We start from the raw sequence: 12,747 nt of genomic DNA on the forward strand, positions 1-12,747 counted from the left end.
TATTGGGAGAAAATTCTGAAGGAGCGAATTAATACCCAATTGGAAAAGCATGGATTAATTAGGGATAGTCAGCATAGCTTTGTCAGAGGGATGTCATACCTAAAAAATTTGTTAGAGTTTTTTTGAAAATATGATCAAATGTGTAGAAGAGGGAAGTTCAGTTGATATAGATTTTAGCAAAGTTTTTGATGAGACTCCACATGGGGAGCTGATTGAGAAGGTTAAAGGATATGGAATTGAGGAAAGCTTGGCGAGATGGATCAGAAACTGGCTTAGTAATAGGACACAAGGGTAGTGGTAGCAGGCTGTTTGAGTGATAGGAAATCAGTGTTCATCGGTGTACCATAAGGATCAGTACTGGGACCCCTGTTGTTTGTAATATACATAAGTGATAGAGATGAAAATGTGGGGTAATGTTAAGCAGATTTGCAGATGACACCAAGATTGGTGGAATGGATAACAGTGAAGAAGATGGCTGGTAGGTTACAGGAAGATGTAGATGAGTTGAGCATCTGGGCAGGACTGTTGGCAGATGGTATTTAACCCTGATGGGTACAAGGTGATGTACTTTGGAAGAAGAAACAAGATGAGGGAGTACTTAATGAATGGCAGGACACTGTGTAGCTTAGAGGAACAGAGGGATCATGGGGTAATTATTCACAGATCCCTGAAGTCAGCACAGCATGTGAATAGGATAATTAAGAAGGCATATGAGACATGTGCTTTTGTCAATCGTGACATAGAGTATAAGAGCAAAGAGGTAATGTTGGAGTTAAACAGAGTGTTGATCAGGCCACAGCTGGAGTATTGTGTGCTGTTGTGGTCACCTCACTACAGGAATCAAGTGATCACACTAGAGGCGGTTGACCAGGATGTTACTTGGGTTAGAGAAATTGAGCTATAAGGAGAGACCTAGGTAGGCTTGGATTGTTTTCTTTAGAATAGAGAAGAATAAGGGTGGAATATGATTAAGATGTACAAGATTGAGCGGTGTGGACAGGGGAATGGAGAACACCCGTTCCCCTTGATTGAGGGGTCAATCATGAGAAGGCATGGGGAGGCAATGGCCTTTTGACATTGTTGCTGGACTGTTAACCCAGAGACTCAGATAATGGGGACCTGAGTTCGAATCTCGCCATGGTAGATGGTGGAATTTGAATTCAATAAACATCTAGAATTAAGAATCTAACAATGACTGTGAATCCATTGTAACTTGTCAGAAACACCCATTTGGTTCGCTAATGTCCTTTAGGGAAGGAAACTGCCATCCTCACCCGGTTTGGCCTACATGCGACTCTAGATCCACAGCAAAGTGGTTAATTCTGAACTGCCCTCTGAGCAATTAGGGATGGGCAACAAATGCTCCCTAGCCAGCAATGCCCTCATCCTGTGAATGAATGAAGAAAAAAAAACCTAGTTTTAGGGTAAGGGGCAGGAGATTCAGAGGGGATTTGGGAAAAAATTGTTTTTACTCAGTGGCCAGTAGGAATTTGGAATCCGCTGCTTGGGAAGGTAGTGGAGGCTGGAAACCTTACAACCTTTAAAAAATAAATTTAGAGGAGAACTTCAAATATAAGAAGATTCAAAGTTATGGACAAGTGCAGGAAATTGGGATTAGCATGCTCTCCGTAGTTATGTTAGTGCAGACTTGATGGATTGAAGGGTCTTTCTGCACCACATAAATCTCTGAATCAACATTCTAGAAAATGCAGCACAAAAGGCTATTTGTCATATTGTCTGAATCAGATCTTTCCAAAAGAACTTAAAAAAAAATTCAAATCCTCAAGTGTGGTGGTCGTATTTGAGCTTCATTTTCGAGATTATCAGTCCAGGGTTTTGGTTACTACGTGAGCAAAAGAATATCTACACCAAAGCCCTGGCAAATTTAATGTTCCTTACTTTTACCCGTGGACATTCAAATACTGTTATGGTCACTAGCTTTCTCTGAAACCAGCCAAATGTATTTATTTCTTATTGTAGATCGAGTGTTTAAAATTCTTCATTTTATTCAAAATGAAGCTTAACTTGTTAACTGATACAGACTAAAATAAGTAAATGTTTTTGCGATTCTTATCAACATTCAGTTGACCTTCTGTGGTAAGCAAGGAGTCAATTTTCTCCAAGGATACAGCAGCTCTAGGACCTCACCAATATTCACTGGTGGCAGAGCAAATTGCAGTCTTCTGAATGTTATTGATGTTGCATTTGACAGTTTTCAAATAAATGTTCGGATACAGATTAGCCATTGAGGTGAGAAGAGAAATAATTTGTGACCAACATAGTGGAAAAAGGGCTGACCAGATTTTCCCACTATAGGATTGTCTCCTGGATGCAGAAGTCTAGTTGCCACATTTGTTCTTATCTTAGGGGGAAAAAAAACCTGTTTTGGCTGCTGTGAATTTTGTATGCTGCTGCTAAGTGGTTTTGAAGATACAGAAAGCCACATGATTACCAGGCCAGTTACAACATCAGTAGCCAGCACCTCTATAGCATTTTTATATAACATCAACTCTGTTAAAGATCAGATTGGGTTATGTGAACAAGACCCGGACAGAGGTTCTTACTTATGAGTTGAATGTTGGATGCAGAGGCCTGAAGCTTTTTGCAGAAGTTTTAGTAGACAAGCATGTTATCTTGAACTGTTTTGAACTGAAACTCTACAGTTCGATTTAGTACCATGCCTGTTTATGTAAGGTATTAATTCAATGCCTCTCTCAACACACTGGACTATTGTCAACTGCCTTGTTTCCGGGGAATTAATTCCTATCACACAAGGAATTAAATTTTTGTCCAAGGTTACTTGGATTCTGGTTGAGTTAATTGCCTTGGATAGTGGAATTTCAAGGAATAGAGGTTTAACATTTATGTTTGAAGTTGAGGAAATGCATTTTATTGTGAATAGATTCCTTTAACTGACACATTTTAAATGGTATGTTTGAAAGGAAGTCTTAACTAACCATGTGAAACAAGAATAAGCTGAGTACACAATGTGCTCATAAATTCACTTTGCCAAGCTTACATGAATGTGATGCATAGCAATATTCCCTCCAGTGTTAACTTTCCTTTGTGTCCAGGGGCAGATCACGACGCTAACAGAGACTTATAGCAATTCACAGGGGAACATCGATTTTCCAAAATGGATGTCAATTTAAGGCAATATGACCTAATTCACTCATGTAGGAAAAACTGGAAAAATGCAAGTTACTGATCTCCATGGTTTTTACTGTGAATTATTAAGTAGACAGAAAAACTAAATCAGAAGGCCAGTGACTTTGGCCCATTTGAAGTCTGCTCTACCATTTGATCATACCTGATATGCTCCTTGCCCCTATTTGCCTGCCCTCTCCCTGTAACCCTTCAACCCATAGACAGATTTTTGAATGGCTGACTCCTCCTTAAATTTAATTACTGTCCCAGCATCTACAGCACTTTGGAGTAACGAATTTCAAAGATTCACAACCTTTTAGAATAAATTCTGTTTTAGATTTGCTACCTTTTGCCCTAAGACTATGACCCCTCAGCCTAGAATGCCCCACAAGGGGAAGCATCGGCTCCACATTTGTTTTAACTGTAACTTTTATCATCTTGAACACCTCAGTTTGATCTCCTCTCATTCTTCTAAATTCCAGAGAGCACACATGTAAACTGTTCAATCTCTGTTCATGCAGCAAATCCTTCATCTGGTATAAATCTAGTGAACCTCCTCAACTGCGTCCAATGGCACTACTCCTTTGAAATAAGGAAACCAAAACCGCACAATGTTCCAGGTGTGGTCTCACCAATGCCTTGTATAGTTGCAACAATAGTTCCTTTATATTTTATTCCTTTAGCTATAAAAGCCAGCATTCCATTCACTTTCTTCATTATCTGCTGTACCTGCATGCTAGCTTTCTGTGACTGCAGTGTCTCCCCCTTTAGATAATAGATTGCCTTCCCATTTTTCCAACCAAAATGCATGATCTCTCACTTATCCATGTAAAACTCCATCAACCACATTTTGACCTACTCTCCGAATCTATCTATATTCATTTGTAAGGTGGTTCTTTCCTCATTGCAATTTACCACCCCATCTATTTTTGTGTTGTCCGCAAGTTTGACTATGGAGCCTTCTGTCCCTGTATCCAAGTCATATTAATGTAGATTGTAAACAACTGAGGTGCAGGGACTGAAGCCTGTGGCATCCCAGTAGTTATTCCTTGCCATCCAGAAAATAACTCCTTTATCCTAACTTTGTTTTCTGTCCATCAGCCAGAAGCTATTAAATGACCCCAATCCCATATGACCCAATCTTGTGAATTAATCTTTCGTGCAGCACTTTATCAAATGCCTTCTGAAAGTCCAAATATACTACATTTACAGGATCCCCATTATCCACTTTGCTTGTTGCATCTTCGAAGAACTCTAGCAACTTAGTCAAACATAATATGCCCTTCATAAAACCATGCTGACTCTGATGGCAAGTATTTTGACTTGATTCTAACACTTTGCCAACAACAGATGTTAAGATGGCTGGTCTGTAATTTCTCTCCTGTTATCTCCCTCCCTTTTTGGATAAGGGCATTACATTAGCATTTTTCCAGTCCATTGGAACCTTTTCTTTGTATAGGGAATTTTGGAATATTGTAACCAATGAAACAACTATCTCTGCCGCCACTTCCTTTAATACCATAGGATGTAGGCCATTAGGCCCGGGAACCTGTCTGCCCTCAATCCTAATAGATTGCTGAGCACCTATTCCCTATCAATGTTTATTGTTCTAAGTTCTACCCTTTCTATTGCCTCTGACTTGTATCAGAAATTATACTATCGCCCCCACTGAGAAAACGGAGGCAAAGTATTGATTTAGCATCTCTGCCATTTCAGTGTTCCCCATTATTAATTCTCCGGTTTCATCTTCTAAGTGGCCAACATTTGCCTTAACAACTGTCTTCCTTGTTATAAACCTATAGAAGCTGTTGCTATCCTTTCTGATATTTTGTGCTAGTTGTCATTTATATTTCACCTTAGCTGTTTTTATTAATTTTTAAAATTAATTTTGTCATCTTGAATACCTCAATTTGATCTCTCCTCATTCTTCTAAATTTGGAAAAGCTGCTTGGTAGAGGACAGGAAAATAATCAACCAAAAACTAATTGGATGCTGCCCCAAAGGAGTAGCCCAACTATCTAAGATTGACACCAAGGCTGCAAACACTTTAGTTAAACTTATGGTGATTGCCTGAAAGATGAATGGAGTCAGTACCATCAGGATATTACCAACCTTAAAGAGTTGAGTTAAAAACAAATGCCAATTTGTTTTCACCAGATATGAGAATGTTCACAGTCTGCAGTTAAGGCTGTTCAGGCTTTCAGGTCCATTTCCAGCTCCCAACACGAGCAGAGTTCGAAATACCACTTGCTTGCCTTTTCCCTGAATCAAATTTTATTAACTTCTTTTTAACAAAAGCCTTAGAACTTTCTTTGGAGAGAACGTGGAAATTCAAGCATTAGTCGTAGGGCAGCACGGTGGCTCAGTGGTTAGCATTGCTGCCTCACAGCACCAAGAACCCGGGTTCAGTTTCAGCCTCTCTTGACTGTGTGGAGTTTGCAATTCTCCCCGTGTCTGTGCGGGTTTCCTCCCACAGTCCAAAGATGTGCAGGCTAAGTCGATTGGCTATGCTAAATTGCCCATAGTGTTCAGGGATGTGTGGGTTAGTTGCATTATAGGGTGGATGTGTCTGGGTGGGATGCTCTGAGGGTCAGTGCGGACTTGTTGGACCAAAGGACCTGTTTCCACACTGTTGGGATTCTGTGATTCTTAGTTCTCTCCAATTCAGTCACTGTGTTCAGTTGCCATGAAGGTCCCATCCTGAGGCAAAGTGATCCTTAGGCTTAGCCACCATCAATCATCTCTCATTAATGACAAAGCAGATCTATGGTCCTCTGGGACCAGGAAGCTTTACTTACTCCACAGATTTGGATTAATGACCATGAGACATAAATTCAATTTTCACCATGGCAGCTTGGGAAATTTAAATTTGAATTAGTTCATAAAACTGAATTAAAAAGCTAGCAGAGATAATGGAAACTGCAGATGCTGGAGAATCTGAGATGACAAAGTGTGGAGCTGGATGAACACAGCAGGCCAAGCAGCATCTTAGGAGCACAAAAGCTGATGTTTCGGGCTTAGACCCTTCGTCACAAAAAAAGGGTCTAGGCCCGAAACATTAGCTTTTGTGCTCCTAAGATGCTGCTTGGCCTGCTGTGTTCATCCAGCTCCGCACTTAGTGATCTTAAAAAGCTTGCTTCAGGAAGAGTGATCATGAGACAATTGAATTGCCTTAAAATCTAAATATGCTATGCGAGAGAAAATTGGCTATCCTTGCCTGGTCTGACCTAAATGTACATCCAGATCCATAAAAACATATTAAACTCATAGTTATCATAGCATGGCAAACCATTCAGTTCAAAGGCAGTAAGGGATGGATTACAAATTCTAGCATTGCCAGTGAAACTCACATCTGAAGAACAGATATTTTACAAAAAAAAGCTTTAACATTGGTAGGTAAGGCAGTAATGAGTGGGCGATAATGTTAAGCTGAACATGAAGATACGGTGGAGATGTTAGAAAAAGATTGGCTAGAAGTTGGAATTCTCTGTCACAAGTGGTTGTTGAAACATAGCCCAGTTTGGTACAAAATTAATTTTATTACATGTGAAATAGGGATATTAAAGTGAATGGAGGAAGAGGAGAGTGAAATTAAACTAAATAGGATGCGAAAAGGGTACTTTGAGTCAGCAAGAAAGTCAGATTTGGCTAGATGACACATTTGTAAAGAATGCTGATGAGGGATTAAATTAAATTGATTTTAAAAATGGCACGATGCAAAAATACTGCTTATTTGCCCATCAGTTTGGAAGATGCTGTTTACAGTCTGATGACATTTTGAAATGAAACTCCTTGAAAAAGTGAAATATGTTGATTTTTATACTTTGGTAATGTCAAATATGTGTCATCTATTGAGCACAAAAGCCCAAAGGGTCCAGGCCCGAAACATCAACTTTTCTGCTCCTAAGATGCTGCTTGGCCTGCTGTGTTCATCCAGCTCCGCACTTTGTTATCTCGGATTCTCCAGCATCTGCAGTCCCCATTATCTGTGTGTCATCTATTACTTGGTTTAGAAATATTGAAATTCTATGTTTGTTTGGTCAACTATTCAGATGCAGGATTACTTATTCCACTTGGTTTTTGAATTAAAAACAGAAAATGAGAGAGAGAGTTAATTTTTCAGGTCAGTGACCTTTCATCAGAATTTCTGAAAATCATTGAATACTTTTCTAAATATATTCATTCATTAATAAGCTCCCACATACAGCAGTTGCAGTGCATTGCCTGATCAACCATTTTCAGTTTTGCTGGGATGTTAAATATTTTAAAAGTGAATTTCTTAACAGTACTCTTCAGCTGAAATAATGTCTTCCTGAATAAGGTAGGTGAGATTGCAGCTTGGATAGGTACCTGGAACTTCGATGTTGTGGCCATTTCGGAGACATTGATAGAGTAGGGTCAGGAATGGATGTTGCAGGTTCCAGGGTTTAGATCTTTCATTAAGGTCAGGGATGGTGGTAAAAGAGGGGGAGGTGTGGCTTTGTTGGTCAAGGACAGTATAACGGCGGCTGAAAGAACTTTTGATGAGGACTCGTCTACTGAGGAGGTATGGGCTGAGTTTGCCGAGGAAGGTTTATTGACTGAGTCAGTATGGGTGGAAGTTAGGAACAGCAAGGAAGCAGTCACCTCATTGGGGGTTTTCTACAGACCCCCAAATAGCAGTAGGGAGATCGAAGAACTCATAGGCCAGCAGGTTGTTGAAAAGTGCAAACGTATCAGGGTTGTTGTTATGGGTGACTTCAACTTTCCCAATATTGATTGGAACCTCCTTAGTGCAGATGGGTTGGATGGAGCCGTTTTTGCCAGGTGTGTTCAGGAGGGTTTTCTTACTCAGTATGTGGACAAGCCGACGAGGGGGGAGGCCATTTTGGATTTGGTGCTCGGCAAGGAGCCAGGTCAGGTGTCAGATCTCGCGGTGGGAGAACACTTTGGTGACAGTGACCACAACAGCCTCACATTTACCATAGCCATGGAGAGGGAAAGGAGCAGTTACCAGGGAAGATATTTAACTGGGGTAAAGGAAACTATGACACTATCAGTCTGGAGTTGGGAAATACAGATTGGGAGCAATTGTTCCACAGAAAGGGCACAACAGACATGTGGAGACTGTTTAAGGAGCAGTTGTTGCGAGTGGTGCATGAATTTGTTCCTCTGAGACAAGTAAGAAGGAGTAAGATTAAGGAGCCTTGGATGACGGGAACAGAGGTGCTTCTCGTCAAAAAGAAAAAGGCAGCTTATGTAAGGTGGAGAAAGCAAAGATCTAGCACAGCTTTAGAGGATTACAGCCTTGCTTGGAAGGAGCTCAAAAGTGGACTGAGGAGGGCCACGAGGGGGTGCGAAAAAGGCTTGGCAGTAAGGATTAGGGAGAACCCGAAGGCATTTTACTCATACATGACGAATAAGAGAATGATCAGGGAGAAGGTAGGGCCGATCAGGGATCGCGTAGGGAACTCGTGTGTGGAGTCTGAGCAGATAGGGGAAGCCCTAAATGAGTTTTTTGCTTCGATTTTCACTAAGGAAAAGGATCTTGTTGTGAATGAGAACTTTGAGGAGCAGGCAAACAGGCTTGAACAGATCGAGATTGAGGAAGTTGATGTGTTGGAAATTTTGGCAAACGTTAAGATTGATAAGTCCCCAGGGCCAGACCAGATTTATCCTCGGTTGCTCCAGTAAGCGAGATAGGAGGTTGCTAAGCCGCTGGCGAAGATCTTTGCTTCCTCACTCTCCATGGGAGTCGTACTGGAAGATTGGAGGCAGGCAAATGTTGTTCCTCTTTTCAAGAAAGGGAACAGGGAAATCCCTGGAAATTACAGACCAGTTAGTCTTACATCTGTGGTCAGTAAGGTTTTGGAAAGAATTCTGAGGGATAGGCTTTATGACTATTTGGAAAAGCATAGCGTGATTAAAGGGAGTCAGCATGGCTTTGTGAGGGGCAGGTCATGCCTTACAAATCTTATTGAGTTCTTTGAGGAAGTCACGAGACAGGTTGATGAGGGTCGAGCAGTGGATGTGGTGTACATGGACTTCAGCAAGGCATTTGACAAGGCTCATTCATAAAGTCAGGAGGTATGGGATGCAGGGTGATTTGGCTGTCTGGATTCAGAATTGGTTGGCTGACAGGAGGCAGAGAGTGGTTGTAGATGGTATGTATTCTGCCTGGAGGTCAGTGCTGAGTGGTGTCCCGCAGGGCTCTGTTCTTGGGCCTCTGCTCTTTGTAGTTTTTATAAATGACTTGGATGAGGAGGTTGAGGGGTGGGTTAGTATGTTTGCTGATGACACAAAGGTTGGAGGTGCCGTTGATAGTATCGAGGGCTATTGCAGGCTTTGGCGAGACATTGACAGAATGCAGAGCTGGGCTGAGAAATGGCAGATGGAGTTCAACCTGGATAAATGCGAAGTGATGTATTTTGGAAGGTCGAACTTAAATGCTGAATATAGGATTAAAGGCAGGATTCTCGACAGTGTTGAGGAACAGCGGGATCTTGGTGTTCAAGTGCATAGCTCCCTCAAAGTTGCCACCCAGGTGGATAAAGTTGTTAAGAAAGCATATGGTGTTTTGGCTTTCATTAACAGGGGGATTGAGTTTAAGAGCCGCGGGGTTATGCTGCAGTTCTCCAAAACCCTGGTGAGACCACACTTGGAATATTGTGTCCAGTTCTGGTTGCCCTATTATAGGAAAGATGTGGAGGCTTTGGAGAGGGTGCAAAGGAGGTTTACCAGGAGACTGCCTGGACTGGAGGATTTGTCTTACAAGGAGAGGTTGACTGAGCTCGGACTTTTCTCTCGGAGAGAAGGAGGAAGAGAGGTGACCTGATCGAGGTGTACAAGGTAATGAGAGGCATGGATAGAGTTGATAGCCAGAGACCTTTCCCCAGGGCAGGATTGACTGCATGAGGGGTCATAGTTTTAAGGTGTTAGGAGGAAGGTATAGAGGAGACGTCAGAGGGAGGTTCTTCACTCAGAGAGTTGTGAGCGCATGGAATGCTTTGCCAGTGGTAGTCGTGGAAGCGGAGTCATTAGTGACATTTAAGCGACTGCTGGACATGCACATGGACAGCAGTGAATTGAGGGGAATGTAGGTTAGGTTATTTTATTTTTGGATTAGGATTATTCCACGGCACAGCATCGTGGGCCGAAGGGCCTGTACTGTGCTGGACTTTTCTATGTTCTGTGTTCTAATTTAAACTGCTTGACCAATCAAAAGTGGCACTTTGGCTCTTACAGGTGGTATCAGGTTGGAGGGGCATTCTACTGCCAGGCTTTTTCTCCTGCTGCTGCCCTTCTCCTGCTAGTCCATTTTTTTTAATGAAGCTTTTGTCCCCCCATATTCTCGCTGTTTCAGATGTTGCGCTCCCTCTCCCGCTCCCTCTCCCGCTCCCTCTCCCTCTCCCTCTCCCGTTCTTTATTGAAGCTGTTGACCCTGCACTCTTTTCAACCCTTTATGAAACTGATGCCCCTGCACTCTAGAAGCTAGACTAAACTTGTCATATAAATACCGTAGCCGCAAGAGCAGCCCAGGGATATTGAATTCTGCAGCAAGTAACTAATTTTCTGACTCCTCAAAACCGGTCCACCTCCAAGCCACAAGTCAGGAGTATGATGTCATACCTGTATAACGCTAGCTTCAACAACACTTTTTAAAAAAAGACTTTATATCATCCAAGTCAAAACATCTGGCTTGATTGGCACGCCTTCCACCATCTTCACCATTCAACCCTGCCTTCACTGACATATAATGGGACAAGTGTGTTCTGTCTGCAAGATGCACTGCAGTGCCTTGTCAAAACTCCTTCACTCCATCCAAACCCACAATCTCTAGCATTTGGAATGACAAGGGCAGCAGATGTGTGTTTCATTTTTAATGGTTCAGTAACATTAAACTTTAGAAGGACCTTAACTTTATTAGCAAGTGTTCGTAATTTTGCGTGGTTTACCATCGGACCATAATTGTTGCTTTGCACATAGGTGATGTGAGAATGAGTCCTTTTCGGCCTGACTTATCAGCTTTCTCAGATGCTGTAAGATTTAAAGGAATCTCAATAGTGTAAGTCCAGAAATCCTAAGAAATCTCACATCTCCTCAGTTGTGATCCGTTTAAACACATTTCCCACTTGACTGTAGTTGGTCACATTGTTGAAGTTGACAGGAAATGTGGTTTTCATAAATTCTGATTTTGCAACATCCATTGAATACTCATGTAAATTACTTTTCCTAACTGTGCTGTCATTAATTTCTACAGCTATAATGTAACTATGCCACATTTGAAACTAAATGTATTTGATCAAAGAATTTTCTATTTTAAAAAAAAGCTTCTGAAAGATGCCTGGACTTCAAACCACTAAGGAAATGTTAGTCAGTGTTCAATGGACTTAGAACTTAAAATGTAGACGTTTATTGTTGAATGTAAAGGGAATGATGAGTGTTTAGTATTATCCTTAAATCAGCAGTCAAATCCAGATATAATTCTCCAAATTGTAACAACAGAGGTGTAAGCTCAAAAATAAGTTTCAATTATGAACATTAAAACCTGGACTTTACGGACTTTGAGTAGAAGCTAGGGGTGTCATGTCTCAACAAGAAGTAAATAGCCCTGGATGAGTCACCCAAAGAAACTTCTTGCTCATCCCTCTAACAGGGACATAAAATAACGTAGATAAACTGATAAAACTTTACTGTAGCCAAAGTAGTGTAAATGGTTTTTACAGCCTCGGCAGAAGCTAAACACAGTGCATTTTAAGGCTTCTAAATTTCTTACCGATTCAGTTAAAGTATTTGTATTTTGGATCTTTTGGTAGTTTAATTGAACAATTACATTTTAGATTTTATGTTCTATCATTATTCTACTGAGTCTGTAATATGGATTGATTTTTATTTTTGTTGAAATCTAACAGGATAGAAATGCTTTGCCATTATGAAACCAAAGTATTTTTTCTGTATGTGATACGTCTTCCTCTTGAGTCTGAGTTTCCAACCAAAGCCTAGTTAATAATGATCTAAGATAATGGGAACTGCAGATGCTGGAGAATTCCAAGATAATAAAATGTGAGGCTGGATGAACACAGCAGGCCAAGCAGCATCTCAGGAGCACAAAAGCTGACGTTTCGGGCCTAGACCCTTCATCAGAGAGCCTCTCTGATGAAGGGTCTAGGCCCGAAACGTCAGCTTTTGTGCTCCTGAGATGCTGCTTGGCCTGCTGTGTTCATCCAGCCTCACATTTTATTATCTTAATAATGATCTACCTGACTGTTATTCGCCCAGACTGCCCTTTTAGACTTAAGAACAACCAGTGAGCACAAGAAATGTATACACCTTGGGTAGAATGCCTCATTGAAAAATGTTTTGCAGGGTGGAACATTTTGAGAGCAATGATATGGAAGCAATTATAGCCAAATGCTGCTTAATTTTATATAAACTGCTTTTATATAATGGCTTTTATGTAAATTAGAATGATTAGCTGTATTAAATTAAAGATGAGTGTCAGGGTTTCAACAAATGGAGTGAAAGGGGCGGGTATAAGACCCAGCTTTGAGAATTCTAGCCAATGGATTGCAAAGGTAATGAAGTTGGGTGGATACCTAGAGTTAAGAACATTATAAATAT

The 12,747-nt window shown here is 41.1% G+C and overlaps 1 protein-coding gene across 11 annotated transcripts in view; it reads left to right on the forward strand.

The window, feature by feature from the left end:
* The window catches only part of LOC125464019 (membrane-associated phosphatidylinositol transfer protein 2), a 427,235-nt gene that overhangs the window by 239,764 nt on the left and 174,724 nt on the right, over positions 1–12,747 (forward strand). The window lies entirely within an intron of this gene.

Source organism: Stegostoma tigrinum, chromosome 26, assembly GCF_030684315.1.
Source record: "Stegostoma tigrinum isolate sSteTig4 chromosome 26, sSteTig4.hap1, whole genome shotgun sequence".
Classification (NCBI taxonomy): Eukaryota; Metazoa; Chordata; class Chondrichthyes; order Orectolobiformes; family Stegostomatidae; genus Stegostoma; species Stegostoma tigrinum.